This window comes from Chanodichthys erythropterus, chromosome 2, assembly GCF_024489055.1.
Source record: "Chanodichthys erythropterus isolate Z2021 chromosome 2, ASM2448905v1, whole genome shotgun sequence".
In the NCBI taxonomy this organism is placed as follows: Eukaryota; Metazoa; Chordata; class Actinopteri; order Cypriniformes; family Xenocyprididae; genus Chanodichthys; species Chanodichthys erythropterus.
The window spans coordinates 12,558,494-12,577,935 of record NC_090222.1 but is presented as its reverse complement, the minus strand read 5'-3'; the positions used below and the strand labels follow the sequence as shown (position 1 = coordinate 12,577,935).

The 19,442-nt window shown below is 40.6% G+C and overlaps 1 long non-coding RNA gene across 1 annotated transcript; it reads right to left on the bottom strand.

Moving 5' to 3' along the window:
* Window positions 1–2,755: 2,755 nt before the first annotated feature.
* On the bottom strand, window positions 2,756–4,778 carry LOC137024816 (uncharacterized). The gene is made up of 4 exons (XR_010895758.1): window positions 4,700–4,778; window positions 4,576–4,613; window positions 3,900–4,002; window positions 2,756–3,142 (listed from the first exon to the last, which is right to left on the bottom strand). It is a non-coding gene; the product is annotated as an uncharacterized lncRNA (long non-coding RNA).
* Window positions 4,779–19,442: the final 14,664 nt, after the last annotated feature.

Genomic DNA, 19,442 nt, shown 5'->3' with positions numbered 1-19,442 from the left:
TGATTATGATTTAGCTATTAGTAACAAAAACGTACATCGTTGTCTATAAATATCTTTTTTTCACAGCTGTACTTGTGGAAATTGTGCACGTATGGCCCTCGAGAGAGAGAATAGGCTATATGTTGCATGGAAATACCACAGTTATTTCAAAACCGCACTGGGTAATAATTTTTTAAACCTGTGTGGGATTTCTGCTACTTCAAAAGTATGGAAGGTTTCTGTAAATAACAGTGCCATTATGCTTTTTTCTTTTGCAGGTCACAAGAAGAATGGGCCAAGTTCCGAATCAGATATCATGCATGACAGACCATCCCGGCCTTGAACCTGTATGTCTCAATATATATTCTTTGCAAAATGCAATGAATGTTTATAGAGCTGACCATGGGCCAATTAGACTCAGAGGGATGGAAGGGTAAGGCCAATTTCACACACTAGTTACATGTTTTGTAAATAGAATTTGGCTCTGTTAGAATTATCTTTGTTTGAAATGAAGAAACATGCAATAATGACAGATACTTATCGATGTGACACTTTTATTGTGTCTGAACATAATAAAAAAAATGACACAAACAAATTTAATACTAAATGAAATCCTAAAACAAACAATATGTGCTCTCCCTCTCTTCCTGCAGGCAGTGCAGACACTTGGCGTACAGGTGGTTTGTTAGCTGGTGCTGGGGTTTCCTCAGACGTAGCATTCGTGTTGTGTTTTTATTTATACAGTTAATTTAATAATTTGAACCTTTGTAAGTCTCATTTTAAAATGTTTTTTTTGGAAAATCTTACAGAATGTTGGCTCTGTTTTTACTGGTTTGACAGTATGTCCTCCCTTTTTGGCCTTTGGAAAGAGAAGCTTGTACACAAGTTTCCCTTTAGATGCTGTCATTTGTGGCCGGACAGCATTCTCATTGAAGTGCATCGCTGCAAGGTACAACCTAAAGGACGAGACAAACAAACACCAAAAATTTTTCATATTGCCATTGTGAATGGCAAGTCAACATTTTTATTTATCATTTAAAATAAAGAAAAAAAAAAAAAGAAAAAAAAAAACTCAAAATACTATTCTAAAATACAGTAAAGCTATTCCATTCTGTAAACTGTAAACTCAAATTGAAAGGCACTTCACTTCACTTCAGGGCTTTTATTTAGAACAGCCCCATACTGATTTGCATTTAGTTGGCCAAACCCACTTTGCTTAGACAGAAAACATTAGTATATCCCCTATTACACATACAGTGCCCTCCACAATTATTGGCACCCTTAGTAATTATGAGCAAAAGCAGCTGTGAAAATAAATCTGCATTGTTTATCCTTTTGACCTTTCATTCAAAAAATTCACAAAATTATAACTTTTAATTTAAGGAAAATAATTGAAAGTGGGGGGAAACTCACATTATGAAATAAATGTTTTTCTCCAAAACACGTTGGCCACAATTATTGGCACCCTTTTATTCAAAACTTTTTGCAACCTCCATTAGTCTTCACCTATAATGCCTGATGAGTTTGGAGAACACCTGACAAGAGATCAGAGGTCATTCCTTCATGCAGAATCTCTCCAGATCCTTCAGATTCCCAGCTCCATGATGGTGCTTATTCTCTTCAATTCACTCCACTCATTTTCTTTAGGGTTCAGGTCAGGGGAAAGAGATGGCCGTGGCAGAAGCTTCATTTTGTGCTCAGTGCCCATTTTTGTGTTGGTTTTGATGTTTGTTTTGGATTATTGTCCTGATTGAAGATCCAACCATGGCCCATTATTGGATTTCTAGCAGAAGCGGCCAGGTTTTGATTTTTTTATCTGTTAGTATTTGATAGAATCCATGATACCATGTATCTGAACAAGATGTCCAGGACCTCCAGCAGAAAAATAGGCCCATAACATTAAAGATCCAGCAGTATATTTAACCGTGGGCATGGGGTAATTTTTATCCATGTGTGCACCAAAACCATCCGGTGGGTTTGCTGCAAAAAAGCTCTTTTTTTTTTAGTTTCATCTGACCACAGCCGTTCCTGTTTGAAGTTCCAGTTGTGTCTGACAACTGAATATGCTGGAGATTGTTTATGGATGAGAGCAGAGGATTTTTCTTGAAACCCTCCCGAACAACTTTTGGGGATGTAGTTGCTGTTTGATCTTTTTTTTTTTTACACTCAAAAAAATAACTAATTGGAAGAACTCAATTCAATTGATGGCAGGTTTTCCATCCAATAAATATGTGTGGCCCCAACTCAAAAAAGACAAATTCATCCAATGAAATGTAATTGAGTTGGTCCAACTTAATTTTATCAAATACAGTTTAAATGAAATTAATTCATTTATAAAAAGAATTTTATTTATGCTTGTCCAACTCAAAATAAATCATTTAGTTTGACACAAAATTTATTTTAGTTTGTTTTTATTTAAAAGTCATAAAAGCAGGTATAAAACAGTTATTTACTGTAAAACAATCACAATATTAAAAACAATGGAAATATGCACTAGCTGTCAGTGATCAATATTAAAAATAAACATTTGCTGTTTAGTAATGAATTATTGCATTCATAACTTTGAAATATTAACCATTTAAACATTCATTTAGCCAACGTTTTTATCCATAGCAACTTAGAAATAAGGAACAATTCATCTTAAGGAGGCAATAAACACAAGAAGTGCTAAAAAATACAAAGATTCAAACATTATTCAGAATAGTACAAACTAGAACAGTGAGGGATTTAATAGTGAAAGCATAGTGTTTTTTAAGAGTCAGCAGGATGCCATTAAGTGTTCACAGAAGAGATGAGTTTTCAGTTGTTTCTTGAATATTGTCAGGGATTCAGCTGTCCAGTTAGGGTTAGAGAGATTGCAGATGTTCGAAGAGCGTTGCAATAGTCCAGTCTAGAAATGACAAGGGCCTGGATGAGAAACTTAAATGACCAAGTTGTCTTTGTAATGTGGTCTCTGAACGTCAGCTGGTCATCACAGATTACCACAAGGAATTACAGTTGATGAGCCTAGCTGGATGGTGAAATCATGCTGAATCATCAGAGTGGCTGGGAAGATGAAAAGTTCTGTCTTTGCCAGATTGAGTTGCAGGTGATGTTCTTGTATCTATGCCGAGATGTCCACCAGGCAGTCCAAGATCCATGCAGCTACTGTCAGATCATCAGCCTGAAATGAAAAGTAAAGCAGTGTGTCATCAGCATAGAAATGGTAGGAGAATCCATGTACAATTAGTATACAGTACTGGTCAACGGTTTGAAACAACTGTGCTGCTTAATATTTTTTTATAACCTGTTATACTTTTTTTCAGGATTCTTTGATAAACAAAAGTTAAATAACAGCATTTATTTAAAATAAATATTTTATAAAGTTTGGGGTCTGTAATTTTTTTCTTCTTTTTTTTTTTTTTAAGAAATTAATACTTTTATTCAGCAAAGATGTGTTAAATTGATAAAAAGTGATAAAGATTTATATTGTTAGAAAAAGATTTCTATTTTGAATAAAAGCTGTTTTTTTTTTCTTCATCTAAAATTATCACAGGTTATAAAGACATTAAGCATTTCAAATATTGATAATAAATCATATCAGAATGATTTCTGAAGGATCATGTGACACTGAAGACTGGAGTAATGATGCTGAAAATTCAGCTTTGATCACAGGAATAAATTATATTCTGAAGTATATTAAAATAGAAAACCATTATTTTAAATTGTAATATTTCACAATATTACTGTTTTTTCTGTATTTTTATAATAATAAATAATGGTAGCCTTGATCAGCATAAGATTCTTCTTTCAAAAACATTAAAAATAGTAATGCGTCTAAACTTTTGACCGGTATTGTATATGAATATATAGAGAAGGGAAGGGTCCCAGAACTGACCCTTCAGGTATCCCTGTGACTAGTGCTTGATTGAAAGACCTACCTGTGAGATTCACACCAGCAATGTACAGTTCCTATGATGCCCTGTGATGAGAGCGTGGATAAAAGTAATTGATGGCTAATGGTGTCAATACAGTTGCGCCAGTCTGTGGAAAGATGGGAAAAAATAAAATAAATATATCATACATACAGTACTGTGAAAAAGTCTAAGTATTTTCACAACCTTCACAATCTTTTGCTGTTGTGTGTCAGTAGGAAATTTACATTTTCAAATATTAATTTTGCCATTAATTGTAATAATCCATTGAGATTTTTATATGCACAAGGAGCATAACAACAGCCGGTATGATCTGATCTCACCATCATCAAGTCCACCTGTGATTACATGAAGAAACAGAAAGAACTGAGATAGACTAAATCCAGAAGAACTGCAGCAATGTCTCCAAGACACTTTAAGAAACCTTGCTGTGGTTCCTCTGGATTTAGTCTGTCTCAGATCTTTTGTGTTTCTTCATGTAATCGCAGACTCGATGATGGTGAGATCAGATCATACTGGCTGTTGTCATACTCCTTGTGCATACAAAAATTTAACTGGATTACTACAATTAAAAAAATGAATGAACTGATATTTCCGACTGACACACACATATACATATACATTATATATATATATATATATATATATATATAATCAGTCTAGTAATAGAAAAAACACATACTTTTTGTGTGGAGGGGTGTGTCTGCCACATTCACAATCCTGAAAATAAGAATAAAAGTATTATTACACACCATATTTAACAAATTACATGTAAAAATCAGATTATTTGAGTAAATATGACTTACCATCTCTAGGAGGTAGTCACAATGATGTTCAATGACGTCATCAAACTGTGAAAAAGATGTAAATTTTATTTGAATAACGTTAACGTATGAAAACAGACGCTTTTGATTACAGGGTTCAATTTTATACAGAGTCCCAACAAACTCTGATGCTCCCCATTACACAGAAAATTTAAAAAATACACAAGACTCATCATCAGAGACACAGATCAATCATTTTAACAAAAAACAACAAAATTTTTTTAGATATGTTGGGTTTGCGATGTTATAAAATGGCGGGAATGCCACAGAACTAGCTAAGCTAACGTGTGTAGCAGTAACTTTGATGAGCGCGACGTTCAAGCTGGAAAAAAGTATGAAGCATGCATAATTATATTTGGAAATATTGCTAGCCATAAATTAATTTGCATCACTTTGTTCCCTGGGCTAGCAAACTTGATTTGAATTGAGTAATGTACGTTAGTCGATCGCAAGCCAACGTATTCAATGAATGAAATCAAGCCAGTTAGCTATAGTCATATTCTGGACTGTACGCTGGTCTTGCTCACTGACAGTGCTATTTTGCACATTACGTGAGTCTGAATTTAAGCGAAGGTGCGTTTGTATCCAGTTGTTAAAACAATTCACCTCGATTAATTATTTTAACGCTGTATTTCACCCAACATATTTCACTCAATATTATGATATACACATTCCTTGGCATTGAGATCATTATTTAACCACAAAACAACTAGTACTTACCAGCAACGAATATCCAAAAGCAGCGAGTATCCAAAAGCAGAGACTCAGCCGAGACGGTCCTTTCACCAGCATGAGAAAATGGCGCCGGCGGTCACACGAGTGCGTTGTCTGAGCGTGTCCCGCGCATGCGCAGAAGGCACTCCCATTTCCCAAATGTAATTAAATTTAGTTGGTCAAATTTAAATACATTTCATAGATTAAACTATTTAAATATTTTATGTTAGACTCATTAAATATAAATACGTATTACTCCTAATTAGATATGTTTAAGTAAAGTGAATTAAATTTAAATGTGTCATATCTATGAAGGGCCTGAATCATTTTTTTGAGTGTAGGCTTTCTGAGACTCAAGACTCAACTAATTTCTGCAATTCTCCAGCTGTGATCCTTGGAGAGTCTTTGGCCACTCAAACTCTCCTCCTCACTTCACATTATGATGATTTAGACACATGTCCTCTTCCAGGCAGATTTGTAACATCTTTAGTTGATTGGAACTTCTTAATTATTGCCCTGACAGTGGAAATGGGGATTTTTCAATGCTTTAGCTATTTTCTTACTTCCACTTTCTATTTTGTGAAGCTCAACAATCTTTTGTTGCACGTCAGAACTATATTCTTTGGTTTTACTCATTGTGATGAATGATTACAGGAATTTGGCCTTTGTGTTTCCTCATGTTTATACTCCTGTGGAACAGCAAGTCATGGCTGGACAATTTCATGTAAATATGAATGGGAATATGCTTCAGAGATATTTTACTCATAAAAAATTCTAGGGGTGCCAATAATTGTGGCCAACATGTATTGGAGAAAAATATTTATTTTATAATATGAGTTTCCCCCCACTTTTTGAAATAAAGATCAAAAGGATAAACAATGCAGATTTATTTTCACAGCCGCCTTTGCTCATAATTACTAAGGGTGCCAATAATTGTGGAGGGCACTGTAACTGTTTATGTGTTGTGTTCAAGTTGTGAGGGAGAAGACATACCTGCATAGCATTCCAATGAAGGGGAAGACAACATTTTTGGTGCAAGATGACTTTGTGAAAGGACTCCACAGTTGATGTCTGGTAATGTGGGCTCAGCTTCTCCACATCTAAAAGCACTCTCTTGTTTATCAGGACCCTATGAATCCCATTCAGTGCTGTAGAACCTTGGGGGAAACCAGTGTGATATTACTGATAAAACACATGAATGTTGTAGGATTACATTAATGCCCCATTAATGCTTTAGACTTTTTCTTGGCAAATAGCACATTAAGGTTACACACCTGGATGAAACCACTTGCTACGGTCCTTAGACACCCATTGTTCATGTTGACACTTGGGTCAAAATGTGTGTGAATGTCTTGAATGTGACATGACATTTAAAAAAAGGACTATAATTGCAATTTTTATGTAGTTGTACATAACATGAGTGTTATCCATTGTCTGCTGTTGAAGTACCTGCACCAGATGTATGTCTACAATGTTGTTGGTCTGCAAGTTCATCATGGTGTAGCTCCCATATTTTGCAGAATGTCCTGCAATAAAAAATAATAATAATCATTTTAAAACACTGCAGAGTTGAAAACAAAAACAAAACATAAAACAAAAAACAAATCATCTGCATATTTACAAGGCCTTGTACAATGCAAAGTTGGTTACATACAAAGAGAAACTGAAATAAAAATGTGCACCTGGCGAGTCTGCTCGCATGTCACCACCAAGAATGACATTCTTGTTCTTGCTCAGGTAGTGCAGTTGCAAATTTTGTTCCTCATTCCACTTGTAGATAATAGCAGGTTCAAGGTGTGTCCTGGCATGCCTTCTAAAAGCATCATATGTATGCGTTTTCAGGTACATCGCCTTGAACAACTGTAAAAACACAGTTGTAAAATAATTAGTTGCCCTGTCTAGCTTTTACTTATTTGGTGTATATAAATTATACAATACCTTCTGCATCTTCAGAAAGGAAGCTCCACTGAAATAGATGGCAGCAGATAGCTGAAGGTTGCCCACAGGGGTGCTGCCAATGACAGGCTGACTCCTCCACTGTCTGAAGAACTCACAATGAGGGCACAGTTGGTCAATGGCTATAAAGGTCCCTCTTCTGCGTGGGCAGACATTACAAGCCCTGGTGCAAACAGGACAACTCTAAAACAGGCTAAGGAGATATTTTTCAAAAACTATGTACTTTGCATCCTTATGAAATGGCATTGATGTGGCACTGAAAGAAAAACAAAAACAACAAAAAAACAAACAAACAAAGAAACAACATTGTGCATGTTAGTGAAAACCTCAATGCAAAATAGTTTGTGTGTATTAATTGCTGTATTGTAAGAGAAATATAACTTTACTTACAAAACATGTGATGTTTCTGTCTCAGCTGTAACAGACTGTGCAGGATCATATGTAGAATCTTGTGGATCAGTCCCTGCAGAGGAAATATTCCCCATTTCCTTTTCGTCCTCCAATTCAACATGAGGTCTTTTTGGCTGGCCTTGAAGCCTTCACTGGTGTTGATGTAAATGGATGGATTGTGGACAATGATATTTCAGTAGTTGTACTGAAATACCGCCACACTTTGAGGTGACACTGTCACCTGTATGCCTTCCAGTAAAAAAAAATAAAAAATAAATAAAATAATAGTAATGGGAATAATGTTAATCCATACTAGATTTCAATAACTGGGCACAAGCCATCATTTCTGTACATCAGCAGACGGATCTTGATGATTATGAATAGAACTAAAAAATAGCAGCTGACTTATTGAGCTAAACAAGCTTGCATTTACAGTTTTTTCCAATTGCTAACACACAATTTTTCAAACTAGTCTGGTTTTATCAAAACACTTAACACAATTCACAAAACCACACACCCAAACTGCAAAATACCTCATATATCCTGCAAAATGAAGCACTGCAACCGAAACTACACATAACATTATCAAAATCAAACTTTTGCATGAAATGGCACACACTTCATTCATATTACCAGATTTTTGCCTAACCACCTACACACTGTTGGGCATAATGAAAAGCACCCCCATCTTTAGTATGCTTTGCCATAATACTAAAATATGTATCAGATTGTTCACATGCACAGAAATATTTGCAGATACACACACATGCTGTTGCAACATTTTTATTTTTTTTCCTTCACTACAGTAAACAAGTCAGTACAACATAAGCACAGCAGATATATTTACATGGGACTTAAAAAAAATATTATTAAAAAAAAAATAAAACGAAAAAAAAAATTTATTAAAAAAAAAATATTACAGTAAAAAAAAAAAAAAAAAAAAAAAGGCAAGAAAAATAATTAGGCAGCATCTTGCCGCACAGCCGGTCTGGCCACAACGCCTCGTCAACATCACAGGCAATATCTTCCCCTTGCCAGACATCGAGGGAAGAAGCGCCTTGAGTGCCTTATCCATCCCTGAATTGCACCCACATCAATCTCATCACATGCCTCTTCCATGGCCTGCACAAGAGGCATGCGCACAAAGGGCTGCCGGTCGTATACCTTCCACCGCCATGCCAAAAAGAATTCTTCTATGGGGTTCAGAAATGGTGAGTATGGTGGGAGGTATTGCACGAGAAATGTTGGGTGGTCAGCAAACCAGTTTTGGACTGGGGCTGCACGATGAAAGCTCACGTTGTCCCATACTACAACGTACCAGTTTCTTTGATGGTCTGCATCATTCATACGCTCTGGTGGTATGAGAATGTTGTGAAGTCTGTCCAGAAATGTGAGAATATGGGCTGTGTTGTATGGTCCAAGTTTGGCATGACGGTGGAGGACACCATGCATATTGGAGATGGCAGCGCACATTGTGATGTTCCCACCACGTTGGCCAGGAACATCTATAATGGCTCTGTGGCCAATGAGGTTTCTCCCCCTTCTTCTGGTCTTTGCTAGGTTGAACCCAGCCTCATCTATAAAGATGAACTCATGTGGGATTGCATGAGCATCCATTTCCACTACTCCCTGAAAACAAAGAACAAAAATCACTCAATATGGTGTTATCCAGTACACTGGGAAACAATGTTGTGTGTAGTGTACTGCAGTCAATATAGTACTTACATCCACATATGCTCGTCTGAACTCTTTGTTTCTTTGAGAGTTTCTCTCAAACGGCACCTTATAAAGTTGTTTCATTCTGATTTGGTTTCGCTTGAGAATGCGAGCCAATGTGGACAGACTAACTCGTTGAATGTTGTTGAATAAGGTGTTGTCTTGGATGATGTGGCTTTGAATTTCTCGTAATCTGATTTCATTATTTTCCAAAACCAAGTTTACAATGGCAGCTTCCTGTACCCCGGTGAACATTTGGCCCCTTCCTCCACCATGGTGTCGTCTCTCAGTCCTTTAGAAAAAATAAAATAAAAATATATATAGGGCTTGGACAATGCAGCCTAAATATTTTCCCCCACAGTAGAGTACATTGTACAGGAAACTTGTACAGTTCATGAATGGCTGATGTCATACACTAAGTAAACAGGTGTCACCCAACTGATACACTATGACATGGGGTATACTACATGTGTACTACATGAAATTTTGGTTACATACCTGTTCTCCAGTCTAAAGGTCCGGATGACAGAGGCGACAGTAAAACGGCTCAAGTCTGTCCAGCCTCACGCATTGTCAACCCATGGTTGATGACATGATCTACTAAGGTTGCTCTGATTTCATTTGAAAGTGTTTGTCTTCTTTGGCCATGAACTCCTCTACCTGCTCTACCGTTACCTTTCACTCTTCCTCCCCCTCTTATTCTCAACCTCCCTCTTCCTCTTCCTCTTCCTCTCTCTGCAATGTCTTCCATTGTTGTTGTAAAAAAAAAAAGGTTCTCACCTGTGGTCTTTCCATAGTGCTTACATCCTGATTGAAGTGTTAACAATTAACCACTGAGGTGTTTGGCCAGGTGGCACATGTAATTGGCCAATTAGCTCATGTAGTGTCATTTTGAATGGCAGTGTTTTGAAATGGCAAACATGTGACTTTATGTCAGATTGTTGTGTCTTATGCAGAGAACTGTATTTAGTGAATTTAAAAAGTGCTATTTTAAAATGCAAAATGTGTGTAAAACAGAAAAGGTGTTTAGACTTTTGGAGACTTGAGAAGAAGTTTTGCTCTCTGTGTGTCAGTTTAAATAATTGTGCTGTGCATGTCATTTTAGTGTGTTAGCAATTGGAAAAAACTGTAATAATAGTACTAGGGCTGCACGATATATCGCATGAGATTGTCACGCGCATTTCATCAATAAAGCCGGTTCCCTGATTACCGCTAAATCGTCATCACCTGCTTTCAAATGCAGCGGCATTTAATAGACAGAGCCGTAGATCACTGAAAAGCCACGCAAATCGCGTTCATATCGCAGATGAATCGCCTTCGATAATGAACACGATATTGTGTGGCGATATATGAACAAGACCAGACAAAGTACCTGGGTGAAGTGTGTGCTTAAATGCTGCTGTGGTGATGAGATGATGATGATCAGGTGCGGGTGATTAGTACTCTGGTGACAGTGATCTCTGTGACTGGGTGGTTATGGAGCCTGGCCGATCTCTGACAATATAGACTTACATTATTTCCCAATGTTTAGGAAATTACAATTTTTACAGTAAGATTAGTGGTAGCCAACCTTGCTCATGTTGGGCAATTATCCTGCATTGTTTAGCTCAAAGAAAGAGAGCTGAGGGAAATTAAGGAATATAACAGATGCCAATGCTATTAAAAAAGGCCATTGTGGCGAGGGAGGCGTGGTTTCGCGAGGTCTGCAGTGGGAGAGAAAGTTGGGAAACAAACGGTTAGTAAGTGGGTCAAGTACAAATGACAAACACCTGTGTTGTTTCGTTTCAGTGATAGGCCTGGAGAGACCGCATAAAGCCATCTGGAAGTGAGACGCTGGGAGAGAGGGACAGACTGAGGACCTGTGTGTCCGTTGGTGGAATTGTGCTGGAGAAGCCACAACTTTTGTTGAATGTGTTACACTGTTGCTGAGCGCTGATAGCGCGACTTTCTGTTTGTTTTTGGAATTAATCAAATAAAGCACGAGTCTCAGTTAAGCCGACCCGTCCTCTTCCTTCCTAAAAGTATTGAACTTGTTACAGCCATGTTTCAAGATAAACTTATTGTAAGGAATCAACAATTCTTTCACTATGAGGAAGTCTTTCTTTTCCACAGTTCTTGACTGGTATTTCTAGACTTTCAAGTCCCTTCTTGGCATTGTTGAAAAAAAACATTGTGTGTACTATGTTCTTTGTGATGGAATTCAACCAACAATGCCAAGCATGTGTATATACGTGATAAAGAGTGAGATGTTTGTTTTTTTTTTGAAGATGTTTGTTTTTTTTTGGACATTTTGTGCCCATAACGTAGGGTTTACCAGGACCACACACACACACACACGGGTTACTTGCAATTGCTTTTTTTTTTTTTTTTTTGAGTATGAACTGAAGAAAATGTTTCCATCCACGTCCATCCATCATAAACGTGTACTTCACATGGCTCCGGGGGGTTAATGGCATTCTGAAGTGAAGCTACGCATGTGTGTAAAAAATAAATAAATAAATCCATATTTAAACAAGTTATGAAGTCAAATATCCAGCTTCCGCTAGACCACCTTACGTATTCAAGTTACGAAGAAAGTGTAAACTGGCGTCACATCAGTTACACTTTTTCCATAAGATGAATAGGGAGGGCGTAGGACATATCGTAGGCTTTGTGAACTGCAAGAGTTTTTCGCTTTCTCTTAAGTTGAATATGGAAGGCGGTCTGGCGGTAGCTAGATATTTTACTTCGAAACTTGTTTAAATATTTGTTTTGTTTTGTTTTTTTTTTTACACAAATGCATTGCTTCAGAAGGCCTTCATTAAACCCCCGGAGCCATGTGGAGTACACGTTTATGATGGATGAATGTAGATGGAAGCATTTTCTTCAGCTCATACTCATTGGTCCCGTTCACTGCCATTATAAAGCCTGGATGCATCAGAATTCTCTGATTATCAAAATCTCCAGGAAATACTTGGGCAGACATGATGTGAGGGGGCTCTGGCATGGCAGCCATGATATGGAGAGGCTCTGGCATGGCAGCCGTGGTGTGATGAGGCTCAGGCACCCATCTCTGAATGCTGGTCAGAGGCTGGAGCCATGTCTGGATGCTGGTCAGGGGCTGGAGTCCCCTCTTGATGCTGGTCTTGGGTCAAGGCTCTGGAATGGCAGCCATCTTGGGTCGAGGCTCTGGAATGGCGGCCATCTTGGGTCGAGGATCTGGAATTGCAGGCATGACATGAACAGTCTGTGGCTGGGCAGGCATGACGTGAACAGAAACTGACCTGGCTGGCATGGAGTGAACAGGACTTGCCACACCAACGTGGAAAAACTCTGGTATGGTGGATGCTGTAGGATTGCAGGGCTCCTCATCCACAAATCCTACAGTAAATGAGGATCCACTAAGCATGATATATGTATTTCTCCAGTGTCCAGTGGATTTTTCTCCCTGGCATCCTTGAACGAATGGGTTCATTTAACCCGTTACAAAAAATGTCCTTTAAGGCTACATCATTAAACCCCACGTTGCAAGAAAGTCCACAAAATTTCTCCACATATTCCTCTATGGGCCGATTGCCCTGATGGAGATCCAAGAGGAGAACTGCTGGACAATACTTGACAAGGATGCATGGCATACATGAGGGCTATAATACACAGGGACTAATGAACAAACAAGGAACACCTGTGAACAATTAACCAATGAACCAATTGAAAGCAAAACACATGAACGGGGAGCACATGGCAGGATCACATGAGGACAAGGGAATCACATGACAAAGGGGAACAAATGGCAAAACATAAACAAAGCAACAAGACAAGAACATGAAACTTGAACAAAACCAAAACTAGACATGACAATGTTCATCTGAAAGAAGAAGGTCATATGGCTTGAGGGTGAGTAAAGCTTGGGTTAATTTTCATTTGAAAGTGAACTAATCCTTTAAGGCCAGGACACACCGACTTAGTTTTTTCGGTGTGTTCTGCACCATTGGCTCTAGTCGGATGGCGTCACATTTTTTCAGGTTAATTTAGCATGTAGGATCGGCTTTGGCTTCATCAATGAGAGAGAGAACTCCGAGACAGTGAACAGGATAAGAACAAAACAGCCAGACGGTACAGACAGAAGAATATAGAAGAATCTATCCTATGCCCCATGGTTCGGGTCCCTTAGCTGCTGAGGGAGGATGATGAATAAATAGACAGCAGCTTGATCGCTGCTTTCCCTGTCACCCACTCCAGCTGTAGCTCAGAGGTGACGTGCATGCAGATGTTATAATCGCCAGGCTCCCCTGACGGGCTGCTAGGAAAGTAGCAGTTGATATGAGAATGTTGAGTTGAGATTCTGCTCCATGCTTCATCGGCTGCCCTTCCGGGCCAGACCCTCTGAAGTGCTCGTACTTATCCTCTTAGAAGGATGGGGTGGATGACGAGGCAGTTGAGTGGGCTTGTGCTCTCTCCTGCCCATGGAGTTTGAAAGGTAGCGGTGCACTGCCCTCTTCCATTTGGGAGATGTAGGCTGATGCAGCTGCAGCTCCCATGGTTTATGCTCACCTTGGTTGGGTTGATTTAAGAGTCTGTGAAACTGGGTTTGACTTGGTCATGAGAATTCCTGCCCTCTTCTGTTAAACCTGTATTTGGTAGAGTTCCCTAACCAAGTTACACTTCGTCTGCTGCCCCCTTCAGCACTGTGATAGGCCAAAGGTGAGAACAGTAATAAAGGTAGAGTTAGAGGTCTCACAGTCCATGCTTAGTCTGAGGACGGTGGCAATCTGCCCTCTTTAGTTGTTGGCGGGCGTGATTGTGGTCTCATTTTCTCTGCTGCCACTTTGGGCATTGTGTTTAGACCGAAGGTGACAATTTCATCTTCCTGCTGGTTTAGCACGAGAGTTAGGTATTGGTCTATGTAATGATGAGAACTTCAGCCCTCTTTATTGAAGCTGTTGGTGGATGCGTTGCAACCACGCCCCCATGTAGTGTAAGAAAGGGGACTAACCTTTGCTTCCTGGCTTGGTCTTAGAATAGCGCTTATTCACATTTTTGACCAGACATTTGGCAATATGGTGCATTGGTTCCCCTAGTGTAAATATGACATGCCTTTGAGTTCTTTTGAAGGGGAAAGTCTTGGGAATAACGGATGTAACCTTGGTTCCCATTCAGTCAGTCATGTTCGATGTTACATCAATACAGACTTAATGGGGTCTCATTTGGGAGACTAATCACCTCCAAGTGGTACAAAATGAGCCAATGGGAATTGGCCAGTGAGATTTACATGCCGGGGTACACCCCCGGCATCTGGGTATAAATAGGACCAGCATTCTCACTTCTAAATGGCTTCGAAGCCAAATGGTTATACAGTGATCGCTCTTTCCAATTCACCTCTATTGAGAGTAAATTTCTGAGCAAATAACAACAATTTTAATTGCTATCAGGAGAACACACAGAAAATAGCATTTTTTAATTGCTATTTTGCTTGCAGCTCATTGTGGGATCTCTTTGCAGGTGTGATGGAGCATTCCAACGGTGTTTGCATCCAGCTTGCTGTGCACACAGGGCAGCATTCGCCCCTGGGCGCTTCGGCTAAGAGCATTTCCCTAAAGAGCAAGCACGGCAGCAAGCTTCTTTTTAAAGACAACTCTCTGTCTGTCCATTCCTAGATGCGGCCGTTTCCGGTTTTCATCTGACGGCCACTATTGCCGTCTCACGTGCCCAGCATGTTGATACAGCGTTCGTGGGTGATTCATGTTCTCGAGGGAACATGATCACATCGACACGCAGGTCGCAGCCTTTTTTCGTGAAGGCTTGAGTCCCCTTTGTTGTTGCCCAGCCGCCACTTGTGTGTAAAAGCACAGCCACGGGTCTGCTCAACACTTTGGGAGACTGAGGATTACAGTGAGAGCTTTCCACCGGGAAAAGCCCTGTGGACCTCCCGCTCCTCAGCGTGTCGTGTGCCTGTGAGCTGCTTGCTGACAGCGCGTGTTGCCATGGCAACTCAGCACTTCATTGGCCACTCCAGATGAAGATCAGATGTCGATAGCTGCATTGGTGAGAGGGCTATTGCTCTCTGGATTGAAAGATGAAGCTGAGCTTTCCGCTTCGGCGGTGTTTGCTCATGCTGAGTTGACAGCCATGCTTTCCCGATCTGCAGCACGCTTAGTCTGAGCGATCTCAGCTGGTAGATCGGTTCTGGGCTTGGAGCATGACACAAAGATCGCCTCGCCCCGCCCACATGCTTTTCTTCCCGGACGTGCATGAAGAGCTTTGGCAGTACGGAGGTATATTTGGGACAAAATCTGTTTAAAGTTTTTCCTCTCTCACTACCCTCGTCTGTGGGGCAGTCAGGGGGTTCATGGGGGTTCCTCAGGTGGACTGTGCAATTGCGTTGCATTTATGCCCGCAGAGTGCTGCCACCTGGAGGAATCATCTGTGGCTCCCATCTAATGTCTGTGAGGTGATGGCAGCTCTAGCTGTTAAGCCTTGTGGTTCTGCTGGACAGACCGCCTTCTTCCTGCAAGCAATGGTCATTCTGCTGGCCAAAGCAATGCATGAAGGTAGTTCTGAGCCAGGGGTTGTTACAGGACCCGCGCATGCTGTCTGACCTTGCCCTCTGAGCGAGAGAAGTCGCGGCACGGGCCCTTGGCCAGACGATGTCAACCTTATGGTCCAGGAATGCCATATCTGGCTAAACCTTGCAGAGAGGCGAGATGTCAACAAAGTGCGCTTTCTTGATGCTCCCATCTCACAAGGTGATCTCTTGGCGACACTGCCAGAGATTGTACAGCAGTTCCCAACAGTTCACAAGCAGTCACTCTGCCACTGTTCAGTCTGCTTGTCGGCAAGAACACTCCCCTGCGAGCAGTGCTCCGCCCCGGCTTGGCCACGAGGCGAGCCCTCTGCAGGAAGGTGATGCAGCCCGTCCCCAGGTCACTGTTAAACCTAAATTGTTGGGTAGGTGGCCCTGGGATGGGTGACCCGGAGTTGCAGGGAATGGCTCTTTCTCTGGAGTTGGTGTACGCACCACTCCTTCCCCCGGAGGAGGACCAGGTGGAAAATCTTACTACTGTTCTGCCATTGGCCCAATGGCTAGTGGTCCCTGATTCTCAAGAAAGAGCAGTTTCCTGACTCTCCGGTCATACAGGGTGATCGTGGGCAGTGAGTGACGTTCTGCTCTGTTCTTTCGCCACAGGCAGGGAGTGTGCATTAGAGGACGCACTGCTTCCTCACACCACCCTAGCCAGTCCTACACGGGACCCACAGAGCAGGTAAGTGCACCACACTCACTGCCTCTACTTCGGGACGCTGTGCTTCCCGGGTTAGGCCCAAGCACACTCGCTGCCCCTGCGGGTACGTCTGTTGTCCCTTTGGTGCCACTCGTACAGACTTTGGGAACCTAGCTAGAGCTTCCCAGTTCATCCCGCTGGCCCATTCGGACAGTCAGACTCGGCTGTGTGATTCAGTTTGCCAGGCAATCCCCCAGGTTCAGCGGTGTCTTGCTGGTCTCATGGCCTCATGTCCTACACATTCTAGCTCACTCTCGAGATCAGTCATATGAACACAGGGATCTAGTGCTCAGGCACCACAGCCATCTGGGGTTTGGGGTCAAAAAGGAAAAGAGCAAGCTCTTCTCTGTGCAGAGCACCTCTTTTTTCAGTGTGGAGATGAACTCGGTCAGTATGACTCTGTGTCAGCAAGCAAGCATGCACAGTCGGTGCTGAACTGCCTGAATATGTTCTTGCAGAAAACAACGGTTCCACTGAAGCTATTTCAGAGGCTCCTGGGGCATATGGCATCACACCGCTCGGACTGCTGCATATGAGACCGCTTCAGGACTGGCTATACAGCCGAGTCCCGAGGTGGGCATGGTCCCATGGAATGCTCTGTGTGGTCATCACACCAAGTTGTTGTCATACATTCAGCCCATGGTCGCACCTTGCTTTCTACGGGCCGGCGGGGGCCCCTAGTACAATTGTCCAGGCATGTTATTGTAATAATGGATGCCTCCACCACCGGCTGGGGTGCCATATGCAGTGGTCATCCTTGACAGGACCCCTACAACGGTGGCATAGCAATTGCCTCGAGATGCTAGCAGTACTCCTTGCCCCTGTGCCAGTTTCAACTGTTGCTGCACGACAAACATGTACTGATCCAGACAGACAACACATCGACTGTAGCATACATCAACCACCAGGGTGGTCTACACACACGTCGCATGGTGCAACTCGCCCGCCATCTCCTCCTCTGGAGTCAGCGTCTCTGTAACCTAGACGTTCACTGAGAGAGGAAAAGAGAGGTTGATTTCCATACTGCACACGCCTTGGCATCTTCATTGGTGCATTGACACACATGCTTCAGATACCGGCTCATGCAAAAGCATTCCTATAGCGTCAATCTAATGCGGCGTCTCATTCCCTCTCTCAGGAAACCAGGGTTACATCCATAACCACCAAGACGATTTAATAAACAAGTTTTCATTTAGTATTTTTTTATAGGATGCGTAACTATGTTTTTGTTTCTAAAGGTACAACAATCTTACAAAGATAGGTGGAAAAGGGTTTTAGAGGTTTGCAAATAGACCTCAACACTTGACATACTAACCTCAAGAATGGTGACAAACAAAAGTTCCATAAACTGGAAAAGTTTTTATATTGTATTTAATGGAAGGAGACATGTTTCATATCACAACCCATTCATGACTCATGCCAAGGATATTGAGGACATTTAAGAGGGGTGGGGGGTTGATAACAGTTGGTGGAAAAAATATAACTAACAAAATAAATGAAAATTTTCACGAGTTCACATGGACATATAATTAAGTAGAATAAAAGTTATAGTGGTGGTCAGAATTATTGGCACCCTTGGTAAATATGATCAAAGATGACTGTAAAAATAAATCTGCATTGTTTATCCTTTAGATCTTTAATTCATAAAATGAGCAAAAATCTAACCTTTAATTGAAAAGAATTGAAAGTGGGGGGAAAATCACATTATGAAATAAATGTTTTTCTCCAAAGCACGTTGGCCACAATTATTGGCACCCCTAGAATTTTTTATAAGTAAATATCTCTGAAGTATTTTCCTATTCATATTTACATTTTTTAACACACCAGGGTGATCATAAACATGATATTGTCCAGCCATTGTTCCACAGGAGTATAAATAAGAGGAACAAATGCCAAATTCCTGTAATCATTCATCACAATAGGTAAAACCAAAGAATATAGTTCTGATGTGTTTGTTGAGCTTCACAAAATAGAAAGTGGCTGTAAGAAAATAGCTAAAGCATTGAAAATCCCCATTTCCACTATCAGAGCAATAATTAGGAAGTCCCAATCAACTAAAGATGTTACAAATCTGCCTTGAAGAGGACGTGTGTCTAAATCGCCCTAATGCATGGTAAGGAGGAAAGTTTGAGTGGCCAAAGACTCTCCAAGGATCACAGCTGGAGAATTCCAGAAATTAGTTGAGTCTTGAGTCTCAGAAAGCCTAAAAACCCGCCAGATGGGTTTGGTGCACACATGGATAAAAATTAACCCATACCCAAGGGTGTAATTTCCACTGGGGATTAGTTGAGCTCTTGACCCTTGACTTTTTAATATTACAATTTGTTTGGCTGCTGTAACTGATTCATGACAGCCAGACAAGCAAGGAGAAAAGATGATCAGGTGGTGTTGTTTATGTTTTCACATAATCATTATTTGATTTGAATCACTGAACTCATTTAGAGCCCAATCTCTGGATTAGATATACATTATTGATTACAGCAGCACTGTGATTCTACAGCAGAAGATCAGCTTTTACAATATAATTCAAAGGTTTTCTTAAAAGTTGTTCTGATTAAAAAAAAAAAAAAAAACTTTCTTTTAGGCACACAGACATCAAGAATTTGAATTATATTGTCAAAGCTGATCTTCTGCTGTAGAATCACAGTGCTGCTGTAAGGTACGAGTCAATGCACAGACTTTTTCTTTGTTCA